We start from the raw sequence: 15,840 nt of genomic DNA, 5'->3' as shown, positions 1-15,840 counted from the left end.
GCCCATATGGCAGGTAAATAGATTGTAAAGAGGCAATCCTCACTGCAATCACAGTATGCAGCGATCATGACACGGCAAGTTCCGCCATAGAATCCTGATCTTGCTATCACACTTGAGATAGTTAATCTCATATTATAACCTGTGAGTTTGATCTCTTCCTATGGTGTATATATTATACTCGGATCGATTACAATGTACCTCATGACAAATCCACTGAGTGCTAGTTGTAGTGAGCTGTACCTTATTGTACACCTTTGCCTAACACATCCAATCGCCAGGAAATATGCTCACATTAATAAACTGTTGGGAGCCAAAATGGCCCACAGTCTGCATGTATCCCTCATAGTTGCTACAAAAATTATGTTGTTAGGCTTCATCATTATTATATACGTTTTTATGTGTACTCTATTGATTGTCACGCCCAGTATACATCATTGATAGTACCATATGTAATGAATTGGACTGACCCTACAGCACCTGGTATTCCCAGGCGGTCTCCCATCCAAGTACTAACCAGGCCTGTCCCTGCTTAGCTTCCGAGATTGGGCATGTTCAGGGTGATGTGGCTGTAGGCAGATATAACCAGCTTCATCTCTTGTATACACCATAGACTCCTATGTGGTAATTGTTGCTATATGGCAGGACTGCCGTTTCTTAATCCGGATAGCTAAGTGTCTTTAAATATTTCAGAGGAAGGGAAGGAAGGATATGGAATCATTCATACCCATTGGTTTAACCAATCCATTGGGTTTCTTTTTGCAATAACACATTCTCCCAATCACCCCTCCTCGCTGTTTTTTAACACACTCCATCCCTTGGAATTTTAGGCTGAAAACATCACCCCCATGTTTTTCACGTATGTGATTCGCTACTGGCATATCTGTACCTCTCAAAACATCGCCCCCATGTTCTAAAATCCGTCGGCGAAATTGCCTTTTTGTCTTGCCGACATAATTCATTTTACACGGGCATGATATTACGTACACTACACCTTCTGTCCGACATGTGATAAATTCATTGGTCATATATTTTTTACCCATGGAATGAGCCAGCACCTCACAGCCCTTTTGTATGTAGCCACAGGCTCTGCACGAGCCACACTTATGAGTGCCCACGGGTGGAACAGAATTTAACCAGGTAGTTCTCATTTCTGGTTCTAAATGGCTCTGCATGAGTCTATCGCCTATGTTGCGTCCCCGTCTATAGGTCACAGATGGTGTCGGGGAAATGACCCTTTTGATATCTGGGTCTTGCTGTAATATTCCCCAGTAAGTATCCAATATGTGGCGGACTTCGGGTGCATGCTGATCAAATGTACTGATGAGTACAGTAATACCTCTCTCGGGGTGTCTCTAGCCTGTTTTCTAGCCTGTTCTAAAAGAGATTTTGTATATCCCCTGCAGACAAATCGTGACGTTAACGACTCACATTGTCTGTCATATTCAGCCAATGAGGAACAGTTTCTCCGAATTCTGAGATACTGTCCCTTTGGGATACCTCTCTTTAGAGGTTGTGGATGGTTGCTGTCATACCGTAATAATGCATTGGTCGCTGTCTCTTTCCGATACAGCGTAGTTGTTAAATTCCCTGTATCTGAAATTGTGATTTCAATGTCCAGGAAGGCAATTGTTTTGGGATGGATTACTGAGGTAAATCTCAGATTCAGTTCATTTATGTTCAAAAAACTGACAAATTCCTCAAAAAGTTGAGTGGGTCCGGACCATATCAACATGACATCGTCTATGTAGCATAACCACAAAACGATGTGTTGAGTCCATTTTTCACTATCTTCCCCAAACACCACCTCCTCCTCCCATGCCCCCAAATACAGATTCGCGAAAGTTGGTGCAGCGGGGCACCCCATCGCGGTGCCCTGCTTTTGATGGAACACACGACCATTAAATAGAAAAGCGTTATGGGTGAGGATGAAATACAGGAGTTGGAGAGTGAATGTGCTGTGTCAATCATACTGAGTCCCCCGGGTCCTAAGGAAGCGCCCCACAGCCTCACATCCCTTATCATGGGGGATGGAGCTGTAGAGCGCCTCCACATCCAAAGATGCCAGGGCCGCCCCAGATGGTAGTTGGATGCCCTCAAGATGTCGGAGGACATCCATGGTGTCCCGGGCATACGACGGGAGCGCCAAAACAAAAGGGCGTAGGATGGTGTCTAGATAATTACTAGCGCCCTGCGTCAACCCGTCGATGCCCGAGACTATGGGGTGGCCCTTAAGGGGATTACACTCCTTATGCACCTTCGGTAAGCAATAGAATGTAGGGACCCGGGGGTTACTCGGACACATAAACTGGTATTCTTTTTGTGAGATGAGGCCATCGCTTCTAGCTTGGTCCAATATGTTGATTAATTGTGCTGTATATTGGGGGGTGGGATCTGTGGGTAATATCTCATAACTTGTAGGATCCAACAGAATCTGTTCACACATGGATACATAGTGGTCACGGTTCCCCTTGGGCATGTCCTTCGTTTTCAGCTAGTAATAAAAGTTAGGTTATAGCCATCAAGTAAGGGGTACCCTTTGTGATAATAGTTGAATTTTGGTACCACCAACCCAGTGCATGTTCCAATACATTGAATGGTAGACTGGTAGTGAGATTGGTGATCAAGTTAAAAGTGCTGACAGGCAGTTGCTGGCACTGCGACAATGGAAATATGGCTTTCCCACTTAACTCCTCTGCTGACAACAAGCCCATGTAAACAGCTGGGTTGTGATGGACTTAAACTTTAAACTTTGTGAAGTAGAAATCAGCACTTATGAGAAATGCACTTCTCATTGAGCGGTGCTTTAGTCAGTTTGCCAACACCTATAATTAGATTTTGCTGCATTTTGTTTCAGTGATACTACATAGAATGATTGGAAAATGAATATACTTTTGCTTTTATCTTTTCTGTGGTGCATGACTATGCACAATGTTTGTGTGTTTTTTAACATTGTATGACAGTGTTTTCCTAATGGTTCAATTTAACCACTTCTGGACCACCCATTGGGTTTTTACGTCCGGAAGGTGGCTGCTTTGTTCTGCCAGGACATACCAATATGTCCACACAGAAGACAGCAGCTGCACAAGATCATGCACCTACTGAAACTGGGAGCCAGCTGTAACTTTAGCAGCTGCTCCCAGAGAGAAGGTAGGGAAGGTTTATTACCTTCCCTGCCTTCTCGATCGCTGTGTATACAGCACTGTATACACAGCTATGAATGCTGCCATAATATGGCCGCCCTCTGAGCTCTAACAAGAGCTGCTGGGTCCTACAGGATCATGATCAGCTCTATAAGCTGTATAGTAACATGCAGGAGGCTGGATTCCTCCTGCAACTGGAGCTAAATCTACCAGCCCCAGTTGCAGGGAAAATCTGTCTCCAATACAAAAAAAAAAGTGATCAGATGTCCCCAAAGGTCTCTTTTGACCTTATGGGTCACAATCTGGAAAAAATAGAATACAAAAGTTAAAAAAAAGTAAATAAAATTTAAAAAATAATTAAAATAATAAGGCCAATAAAATGCTGTGATTAAACCCACCTCCAATGACACTATAGAAAATAAAAATTACCATAACTGAGAGGAAAAACTATTTTATAAAGTTTTTCAGTAGCACTTTGTGTTATTAAATTAAAAAAAAAAAAGTGAAAAAAACCACAATTTCCCTCCCTTGTTTATATTTTCCTGGATGTAAAAAAAATTAAAATACATGCAAAAATGAAAACATAAAAATAATGCCCTATGTATCACCAAAAAAATGACGCAGATATTAGTTAAATAACATATATGATAAAAATGTTACAGCGCTCAAAACTGCACATACAAAGAAAACCCCTAAAATGCGTCTGGTCCTGGACCACAAATTGGCCCGGTACTGAAGTGGTTAAGAGGATCTAAATATTCATTTTTGGTTTTTCTCACTAAGTATGTATCTTGGTGAAGGAAATAAGGATAGCGTTATTGTACTCACTGGGGGAGAATATCTTGTTCTATGGTTTTTAGTAGAATGTGTTTCAAATGCAAATCTTCAGAAGGAAGGTTACGGTCTTTCCTGTTTAGAAACATGTAGCATGACATTTTTAGATTGTTTTATACATAACCCATGTTATCCTCCCAGCAGAGACACAGAGTAATCCATGTTTCACACTAAATTTAAATTATGTGATTCTTTCTTTAACATCTGTACATGCCATGCAATGTTTCTCAAGCCAAATACCCCCTGGTGAAAAAAGTTGTAACATAGACCCCCAATATAGCAGTCAGTTATAAATGCTACCAAATTAAAACTTAGTTTGGAGCCTACCTTGGCATTTATTTTGAATTTAATGGAAAGAATAGCGCAGCATGCCACATCATTCTTCCCATCAAAGAAATGGATATATGATGTAATCCTGACAAAACCTATCATAAAATAATGGAGTCTATAGAAAAAGGAGGAGGGGACTACTCATTATGTGACTGATCCTGATTTTAAAACGAAGAGGGAAACAAAAAATGGTGCACCTAGCATGCCATGCAATTTTTTTCCTCATTGGGCACCTGTGGCTGGCACAAACTTTTATGGGGACACCTATATATGGCATACATTTATAGGGTTAACTGTGGATAGTACACAATGTAACAAGAGCACCTATGGTGGCTCAATGCTAAGTATTTTATCTCTGCTATACCCTTTGACTCTGTGATAAATGTCAAAGTTGCCTTGTAGCTATGATCATAGATAGATATAGAGAAAGAGAGAGAGTTACATATACACATATAAGGTGAGATATTCAGAATCGCCTTTGTAGGGGTCAAAGGAAACATGCCCGTTTCATCAGAACTAGGCCAAACAGCAGCAGATTGGTATAAACTGACAGTGGGTCTGGTTTTAGTTATATGGTTGCAGGTAGAGATGAGTGAATTGGTTTGGATCGGACCAGATTTGACCTAAATTTTCCAAAAGTTACATGTTTGTAAGGACATAAAAATGTTGTGGTTAATTGTAAGTGACATTATTATACTCTGACAATGCCTTAATTTCTCCAAGGTAATGCCAGACGAGGTTTGGAACTGTATTGACTGTGAGTCTCAATGCCCCACTATGTGGCTTTGTGGCTGAGTTGGTGAGTTACAGGACCATGCTGGAATCCAGTGAGGCCATTAGGTGGACTTATTCTTTCACACATGTTTCTACAGACAGACTACATGACTGGATGCAGGATTTTATATACCTGTGGCAATGGGCCTGAATGAAACTTCGGAATCCTAATACTTTATTTTTTAAAAATGTGGATATAAAGGTGTGTGTATATATTTATAGTATACAGACACTTGCATACATGACAAACAAAGATAATCCAGCACTTGGAATCCAGGGTCAGTAGTAGGGTTAAAACTTCACCTTTATTTAAGAATATATTCTTTCATTAAAATAGTTTGCGTACATCACACGTTAATCAACCCAGGACGCCGCCATCTGACATGTGAGTGTGTTGCCACTTTCCTTCTTTTTTGAGACTCTCATCTAATTCTGGAGCTGTGAGGACATTTTTTCTATATGTGTACTTGTATACATGACATATGAGGCCTGCATACAGCAACTAGCTATGAATGCATACAACTCTAGCTTCATCTTTGACTTGTTTGCTGATGTCATTCCGCCTTGGTCTTCTATTTCAGACATCAGTCTGTAAAGATAGTGGGTGGTGTGACCATGGTCCTGCAAAAGCCCTTAAACCTAGTGAGCTTCAAACTCCACAATTGTATAAGAACAATGGGGTTCTTCTCACCCGCAGAGTGTACCCCATTGGATACAAGTACTGCAGGGTAAGATCCACTGCCATAAAGTACACAAGAGAAATTCACTCTACAAAATCATTATTTTGGGAATATAGTCCACTGTGTAGTAACTAATATTGAATTTAAAATGCCATAATAATATGTTGTAACTTCCCCCAAAAAAAGTTTTATTAATGATGTCAAAGGTTCTTCTGTTATGTACGCGTCTCTTCTATTTGTAGTTTCCTCTGAGACATTCAGACGTCTCACACATAGGGCATTCAAACCTCATTGGTTGATTTTTATTTTATTTTTTTTTTTTACAAAGCATCCCTTTCATTTGCATACTTGGATGTTTTGTTAGTGATGTTTGACAGATTGCAAAAACATAAAAAAATAAAAAAATCTCCCAAGGAGAATAATCTTGTAGATAATAAGGCCAAGTTGTGCGGATTACCATAAGTCCAAAATCTAATTATTCCTTTTTAGGCTATTTGTATGACTTCCACGGATAGGAAGTAATTTGCTAAACACCAGTTAAACATATATGGCATTGATTTAACTAGTTGACACACGTAGTTCACAAACATTACAGGCTGACATTATCTAAAAAGAGCATCTGTTATGTGGCTTTTTACTGTGCTTCTCATTCAGGTGTGAAATGAAAAATCTCGGAAACAAATCTCTCTTTTTTCTTTTCATTTGCATAAATGAAGCTTGTTGTTATTAGCTTAGCTTCAGTGCATCTGTTCCCTGACAGTTGTTTGTTTGAATCCAGAATGAAACTGCATGGATACATTCCAAAAGAGATGTCAGGGTGACATTTAATTTTTCATTGTTGATATTGTCACCTGTACACATCCTGCTCTAGTGACATTAGGCTTGGAAATTAGATGACCGAATTAAGGCCTTTTTGTGTATTATTTAGCTTAAAGCGTTTTTTTTTTTTTTTTAATAAAGGTGTGTTGGTGCTAGTAACGGGTTAAAAAGTACACCCATATACCTTTAGAAGTTTTTGGAGTGATTTCTGGCTGTCTCTTTTGCTGATACATCCTCTGCCTTTGTTTACAAGGTGTAGCTTATGGCCGTGCTGCTTCCTGCGTAGCTGCTATACTAGTTTCCTCTCACTCAGCCCCCCCTCCTCCTCTCTCACTCTATTACAAAACCCTCCCTGTCTCTCTAAGCCTAGCGATTCCACCCAATAGCCCATCTTACCCTTCCCCATCTTCCTAGCTAACCTATTCCGCCCACTGCTAAAAGACAGGAAGAGGGGGAGTAGCTGTTCCCTGGAAACAGTAAAGCTTGGTAAGTATTGCAGGGGATAGGGGAGGGGGGGAAGAGTAAAGGCGATGTTCCATTTCGGAAGTGGTGAAACTGAACGTCACCAGATTATCAGAAAGTGTCCCTTTCCATGACCGCTCCATGGATATGGGTAATTATAGATTATTTTTTCATTGAAGTAAATTAGTAGTTAGGCAGGGGGAGGTGATTTAGCTTAGGGTTAATTTTTTTATCCCAACAACATATTTATATTATAAAGCTTGACTTCTCAAAGTTGTTATTTATAAGGCACTTTTCACACTATCATCATGATGTAATAACTGACATATTTGTCTGCATCTTATAGTGTCAGCAGTGCTGTGGACCCCTATATGATTAGGAAAAGTGCCGATCTCTCTGAGAAAAGTGTGGCTCTATCCTCTGACCAACACTGAACTGTGTCACCAGTTCAGGCAGGAGGGGGCTTGAAAGCCATTGTGTGAAAAACACAGCCCTCTCGATGCTACAGTTTCTGAGGAAAATGCAATGGAACACAAAAGATTCTAGTGTTCATGATGTCATGAACTTGTGACCAGTAACATGCATCAGAGATTGGGCAAGAAAATGGGGTCTGTCAAAGCAGGGCTGTATGTATGTATGTGTAGGAATTTGGTGCAACCAATGTATTTCAAGCAGCTTACATATTCACTTTTCACAGTCTGTTGTGCCTGCATGGTTTGGTATTCAAGATGTTTTTGCGAGGCCCCTGACACACCAGTCCAGTTTAATCCCCTGACATGAGACACCATTTTGGAAAATGCACTCCTCAAGAAATGTAACACAGAGATGCAGGGAGCATTTTACCTCCTTGACTTTATTTTTGGTTTTTACAGTGCATCTAATGGTGTAAACTGAAAATTGAATTTTTTCCAGAAATACATAATTTCCCTGTCAAATATGTAATTTCAGAGAAATACTCTCAAAGTTGATGCACCTAGAATAACTCGCTTAATGGTTTTTGGAATGTTTGTCTCTGCTGACACAAGCTGGACATAACATATTGGGTGTTGGAAAAATTTTAATTATAACTTTTTATGTACTCTCCAGCTGCGCGTTTATTTCTAGAAACTAAATCATTGCAGCAATAGAGGGGTAAAAACATCCCTCAATAAATCCTTTGAGGGGTGTAGTTTACAAAATGGGATCACTTTTTGGGGAATTCTACATTATTGGCCCCTCTATGGATCTGCCAAAGCTGCATAGCATCTGATAAACTGTCCCTCTAACTCCCTTCTCTTATGAGCCCTGTTGTGTGATCACATTCATTTATGGGAAGCACTCTTGGACTCAAAATGATCCCTATATACCTTGAAGATTCCTTGAAAGGTTTAGTCTGTAACATGGGGGGTTTACTTCTTTAAATTCACCTCAGAGCAATTGCTGTCCAATACAGTGTGAAAACCATATTAGGCCTCAAATGTTCATGGTGCACTTGTCAGTCCTGTTGTACTCCCAGGCAAAAGCTTAGGGTTGCATGTAGAGGGTTTCTAAATAATAATGGAATTTTTAATTTCCACAACCCAGTGCTAATAAATACTCCTTTATAAATTTGTTGAGGGATGTCGTTTCTAAAACAGGATAATTTAATGGTGCTTTATCGCACCCAAGTGACTCTGCTAATGCATCATGCCCAAAAATCCCTGCGGTGATCCTTTCCTTTAGCACTTTAGCTGTGTGCCCAAGTAGCACTTTACATCCACATGTGAGATTCTTACTGTGCTTAAGAGAAGTTTCTTAAGACATGAAATGTGTGATGCATTTTCTCTTTAATGCTTGTGAATGTATAAATTTTAGGGCTAAACAAATTACTTATAAACATATCTACAAATATCATCAATATCTCCTGCAAAACACTTAAAGGATTAGCAAATTTTCCAAATGCTGTTTTGAATTATTTGAGGGGTGCAGTTACAAAAATTGGATGATTTATAGGAGGTTTCTAATATATAGGTCCCTTCGGAACTGAAGTGGTCCCTAAAAATGGGCAATTTCTTTCAAGTTTGGAAAATTGCTGTTAGACTTGTAAAACTTCTAAAGTCAAAAAATTCAAGGATATTTAAAATAATACAGAGATATTATAAATTAGATTTTGGCTGGTTTGACTATATGTCGTAAAAGCACCTTAAGTGGAAGTTTTCAATTAACTCAACGGGTATTGATTATGGGAGCAAATGTTAGTCCCTTACGTTCCTGTGCATTACATCTGCTCATATCACCTGTTAACATTGCCCAAAATATAAGAACATATTTTATACATATACAGTATGTTACGGTTTTTCAGTTATTCTATACCTGTTTTTTGATCCTGAGAAATCCTAATTTAATAAGGAATGTAAAGCGTTGAAATTCTGCTGTTCTCAAGAGTGCTGCTAACTACAAGTAATAAAATACACTGCTGAGAATGTGTGAAGAATTCATTAACACTGTTCATTTCCTTTGACCCTCATAATAAAAAAAACATGTAACTAATAATATGTTTATGTGAGAATTAGAGACACTGAGCTATGAAGTGCCCACTGCATCAATTGATGAGGCATCTTAAGCAAGTTTATAATTTCTATTTTATTTCATCCCAATTTTTAACTATAGAGTGACACATTCAGTTTATTAGAATATGGTCGAAATTGATTAACCAATGAATGAACATACAATACAGAATTAAGTCAAATAGCTGAAAATATCTTCTTAAATTGCTCCATTATAATTGATCACTTTAAACTTTTGGTATTTTCAACCTCTTTGAGAAAATATGCGAGTTAACATGTGTATACTAACAATACAAAAAACATATTTCACAGATTTTAATTTGGAATTGTTATTGTGAACAACCCAGAACTGTGCCCAAGGCAAGTGTTTGGTGTCCTGTATAGTAAAACAGAACGGAAATCAATTGAAATAAGAAACTAGGACACTTGAATCTCTTACAGTGATGTAGCAAAGTTCATTTAAACTTATCAGACTCTTGTAAAAATCAACTCAAAGTTTTCATTGAATAAAATATTCTGATCTACCATACATACAATGAAAGTAAGACATGCCCCGAATATAAGACCTATTGCACTGTCTTACAAGCGAAGAAATGTAACACCTCCTCTGAAAATAAGACCTAGCACTCTAGCAGTCATTGCTACCACCAACACAATGACCCATCAGCCAGGGATGATTTTTGTTGATTTGGCAATTTGGCACTTTTTAACTGACAGCGTGTCACACATCTTTCTTTAAATTCTGTAATTCTCACTCCTCCAATGCCATTTTGGTGCAGAACTTGCTCCCATAAAAGGATAGTTTTTGGTGGCTTTGAACAGACAGACACACCGACAGTCTGTGGTTGTCTTTTTTTCAACACCATGTTATTGCAGTATCTGATCCCAGATATAATATAATATAATATAATTTTTTTTAATATGCCAATTCTCTTTTAACCAGGCATTCTGCCAGTTTTTCATAATTAAAATTTTTCTCCACCTCCATATTGTTGGCATAATAAAAACCAACATCATCCCATTGCATCTTCCAATGCGCCCATTTTGATGCAGCATGTGGCTATTTTTGGAGTTTTTAGTTTTAAGGTGACTTCTTGCCTTTTAACCAGGGACAACAGCGGTAGTCTGCTATAAATTTCTTGTCAAGTTCTGCATTTGCCAATTGCCACTGCCATACTCTTGGTATAGCAACAACAACAACTAGAAAAACAAAACAAAGTATTGCTGCTTTCAATACAGAATGGCATTCTGTGATCATGCCAAATATCCTGTGGATATGCCATAAATATTTTCATGGGGAAATCTTTTTAAAATGTATTGGAGAACAGTCAGTATAGACATTCTGTGTATTCATGTATATGAGCTTGGAGTTTGTTTCCTGCCTGGCCAGCAGCTTTCCAAGCGTTCAGCATATGAACTAGGTGTTTGAATAAGAGAATCCATGTGGTGAGTTCTTATCCTTGATTCATATGTGTTTTATACTAATATTAGTACTAATGGTGTTACAGAAATATATTTGTCTGTTTCCTACATCTAAATATAGCATTGAGAAATACATGTACAACGCTTACACATCCTCAAATATATAGAATGAATCTGCCAAATGTGAATACATGCCAAGTCAGAGGAAAAAGAGTATAGCTAAGAGGAGTAATAAAATGAGTCAAATTTGGTGTCCTGCACCTTTTCGGGGCAACATTTTGTAACATACTGTATCCACATTCGTCACAGAATAGTTTAGCATGCAGTATTGGTTTCTATTATGCATAGAAAAGTGTATCAACTGTTTTATGCTACAAACCACTGCATTTTGCTAAAAATATTGATACATCTACTTTAACTTAAGTCAAAAAGGTAATAGAGATGAGCGAGTAGTACTCGATCGAGTAGGTATTCGATCGAATACTACGGTATTCGAAATACTCGTACTCGATCGAGTACCACTCGCTATTCGAATGTAAAAGTTTGATGCAGAACCAGCATTGATTGGCCGAATGCTATACAGTCGGCCAATCAATGCTGGTTCTTCTCCTACCTTTAGAAGTCTTCTCCGTGCAGCATCCCCGTGGCGTCTTCCAGCTCTGAATTCACTCTGCCAGGCATCGGGCCTGGGCAGAGCCGACTGCGCATGTCCGCTTGTAGTGCGGGCATGCGCAGTTGGCTCTGCCCAGACCCGATACCTGGAAGAGTGAATTCAGAGCCGGAAGACGCCGCAAGGAGAAGACTTCTCGGAGGATCCAGCCCGACCCTCACTCGTGGACTTGGTAAGTATAATTTGATTGAATGTTGCCTACCCCTGAAACGAGCATTTCCCCCCCCCATAGACTATAATAGGGTTCGATATTCAATTTGAGTAGTCGAATATTGAGGGGCTACTCAAAACGAATATCGAATCTCAAACATTTTACTGTTCGCTCATCTCTAAAAGGTAACACATTTTCATTTATCATCAATGGGAATTTTGCTGACTGTTTGGGGTATTTAATTTTCCTACCAGTGCTGTGCTGTATTATACATATAGTGGGGAAGGTAGCTCGGTAGGAGCAGGGGTGTGGACCCAACCAGTCAGAGACAGGGACACAAATCTTGCAGCAAAAACTAGTTTATCTAAAAAACAGCAAAATAAATATACCTTTTTGTCAGTCATAGGATAAGCAAAATAAAATACAGCCTTAACTTCAGGCATAAAGGCAAGACAAACCCTGCTCGTCTGAGTGCTAACTAAACAGAAACTACTAACTGTACATGTGACTTACTACTGACCACAAGAATCAACCAAAACAACTGTACCGTAAGACAAGGCTCTCAGTGTCAGGGCAGACTCAGTCACTTCCTCTCCTCCCAGGATTTGCCCTGAAGTACAGGCTCTGCAGCCTTTTATTGGCCAGGTTTTGGTTCAAAAGAGAAAACTTTCCTCAGACTATGGGATACAGAAATGCTATAACTATACCTAGCATATACAATAGAGCATGGCTACGATAATTTATCTATATACAATACAAAGTTATACATTAAATGCAGAGGTGTCATTTGAAGTTCCTCAGCTACAATGTAAAATTTCTCCTTACCTACCTTGTGCCTTGTGACATAGTATACTGGTACATTTTATGGGACAGAGGGACGTTTAGGGCCCCTCAGGGTCCAGGGCCCAGTGGAGATTGCTACCTGTACATTCCCCATAGCTATGACCATGTTGTGCACCATGTACTTTTAATCATAAGTGCAAAACAGTCATACCTATAATCTTTATTACTTACTAATCGTGTAGATTATGAATAACTGTATATGTTCACGTGCACCTTGCAAACATCAGCAACATGAATATTGCAGGGATTATCTATGAAACCTGACATTAACAGTTGGGCTATATGAAACAATATTAAATACAATTTCATAGATATAACTCTTAGTAGAAGAATGTAAAGTCATGGTTCAAAAGACATATCTGTGTATAGTCAGCATCATAGGAGTAGTCTACAAAGTGCACAAGATATAATTACTCCAATGAGAGTTCTCTGAGCTACCTGATGTGCAGGTACTGTATGGGATCATGCATTCAGGAAATAAATACCCAGAAGCAGTATATTGTGAAAGGTTATATAGCATGCACATAGCGTATTACTTCTCCTGATGACACCATCTTTGTAAAGGTAACTCCGTGTTGTGCTGATGAATTTACTACCTGGCAGGCTTTCAGCTATTTATGATACACATGAAGGCAGTTTCAGAACAAAATGCTGTCAATTAGAGCATTAATGCCAAATAGAATATTAATAAATGAGATGGTTGGAGGGCATGCTGCTCAATGTATTCATACAATAGATATCAGAATGCTCCAGTTTGTAAACAGTGTGATTCTGAGAATGAGAATCCTTTATTAGATAATGATAATTAATCTATACCTGAATACATTAATGCATTTTTATTAATGGTGATGACGCAGTCTAATAAAGAACAATTACAGTCCTATGAAAAAGTTTAGGCACCCCTATTAATCTTAATCATTTTTAGTTCTAAATATTTTGGTGTTCGCAACAGCCATTTCAGTTTGATATATCTAATAACTGATGGACACAGTAATATTTCAGGATTGAAATGAGGTTTATTGTACTAACAGAAAATGCGCAATATGCATTAAACCAAAATTTGACCGGTGCAAAAATATGGGCACCTCAACAGAAAAGTGACATTAATATTTAGTACATCCTCCTTTTGCAAAGATAACAGCCTCTAGTCGCTTCCTGTAGCTTTTAATCAGTTCCTGGATCCTGGATGAAGGTATTTTGGACCATTTCTTTCTACAAAACAATTCAAGTTCAGTTAAGTTTGATGGTCGCCGAACATGGACAGCCCGCTCTCAAATGATCTGAAAACAAAGATTGTTCAACATAGTTGTTCAGGGGAAGGATACAAAACGTTGTCTCAGAGATTTAACCTGTCAGTTTCCACTGTGAGGAACATAGTAAGGAAATGGAAGACCACAGGGACAGTTCTTGTTAAGCCCAGAAGTGGCAGGCCAAGAAAAATATCAGAAAGGCAGAGAAGAAGAATGGTGAGAACAGTCAAGGACAATCCACAGACCACCTCCAAAGAGCTGCAGCATCATCTTGCTGCAGATGGTGTCACTGTGCATCGGTCAACTATACAGCGCACTTTGCACAAATAGAAGCTGTATGGGAGAGTGATGAGAAAGAAGCCGTTTCTGCACGTACGCCACAAATAGAGTTGCCTGAGGTATGAAAAAGCACATTTGGACAAGGCAGCTTCATTTTGGAAACAAAAATTGAGTTGTTTGGTTATAAAAAAAGGCGTTATGCATGGCGTCCAAAAAGAAACAGCATTCCAAGAAAAACACATGCTACCCACTGTAAAATTTGGTGGAGGTTCCATCATGCTTTGGGGCTGTGTGGCCAATGCCGGCATCGGGAATCTTGTTAAAGTTGAGGGTCGCATGGATTCCACTCAGTATCAGCAGATTCTTGAGAATAATGTTCAAGAATCAGTGACGAAGTTGAAGTTACGCCGGGGATGGATATTTCAGCAAGACAATGATCCAAAACACCGCTCCAAATCCTCAGGCATTCATGCAGAGGAACAATGAGAATGTTCTGGAATGGCCATCCCAGTCCCCAGACCTGAATATCATTGAACATCTGTGGGATGATTTGAAGCGGGCTGTCCATGCTCGGCCACCATCTAACTTAACTGAACTTAAATTGTTTGTCCAAAATACCTTTATCCAGGATCCAGGAACTGATTAAAAGCTACAGGAAGCGACTAGAGGCTGTTATCTTTGCAAAAGGAGGATCTACTAAATATTAATGTCACTTTTCTGTTGAGGTGCCCATACTTTTGCACCGGTCAAATTTTGGTTTAATGCATATTGCACATTTTCTGTTAGTACAATAAACCTCATTTCAATCCTGAAATATTACTGTGTCCATCAGTTATTAGATATATCAAACTGAAATGGCTGTTGCAAATACCAAAATATTTAGAACTAAAAATGATTAAGATTGATAGGGGTGCCCAAACTTTTTCATAGGACTGTAAAACCAATAAGTCATGGTTGATATCTTCTCTAGTTGTAGACAGTGTTCTTCTTACTTTGGCTGAATCCATTAGGTAATAAGCCAGAAACTATTATCACATTAACCAGTCAGATCACTTCTCATCTGTCCAGGTGTTATGAGGGTGCAGTAACATCCACAGGACTCTTAAGTATAATGGCCTATTATTTCTAATTGTCAAAATTTAATACAATAAACAACAATATTGGAAAAATGTGATGATGTATTTGTGGAAAGCAGTCAACAAGGAATCTGGAGACTAGGCAATAAAATTCTCCATCTCCAATAAAAAGCTTGCCAGTTAAGGACTTTACACTGCATTATATAACCAGTAACTTTACCATTAGCTGCCGTTATTACTGCCTTTGAGCACCATAGATTTTCCCACTGATTCATTCACTGCTCTGAGTCATTAAGAAATCATTGACCTTTAGCATTTGGGTAGACATGTAAAAGTTTTGATTGATATTGTTTATTGTGGCAAGAATTGGCCCACTTGTGCTTATTACCCAGGACCCAATTTCCCATAAAGCCTTTTGCTGCTATCAGCCATACCATTATTTCCACAGGAGGGGAAAGAAATAGATCTGTTAGTTGTGAAGTACATACAATATAATGGGGTTTTCCATCTGACAGTGAATATACTCAAGGTGTTCCATCGAAGAGAACAGAAGGACAGTCCACTAATGATGTGGTTAAGGACTCC

General features: G+C 38.9%; 1 pseudogene; it reads right to left on the bottom strand.

Moving 5' to 3' along the window:
- Positions 1 to 465: 465 nt before the first annotated feature.
- LOC142205640 (5S ribosomal RNA) lies at positions 466 to 574 on the bottom strand (annotated as a pseudogene).
- Positions 575 to 15,840: the final 15,266 nt, after the last annotated feature.

Source organism: Leptodactylus fuscus, chromosome 5 (genome assembly GCF_031893055.1).
Source record: "Leptodactylus fuscus isolate aLepFus1 chromosome 5, aLepFus1.hap2, whole genome shotgun sequence".
In the NCBI taxonomy this organism is placed as follows: Eukaryota; Metazoa; Chordata; class Amphibia; order Anura; family Leptodactylidae; genus Leptodactylus; species Leptodactylus fuscus.
The sequence above is the reverse complement of the archived record's forward strand: the minus strand, read 5'-3'. Positions and strand labels throughout refer to the sequence as shown.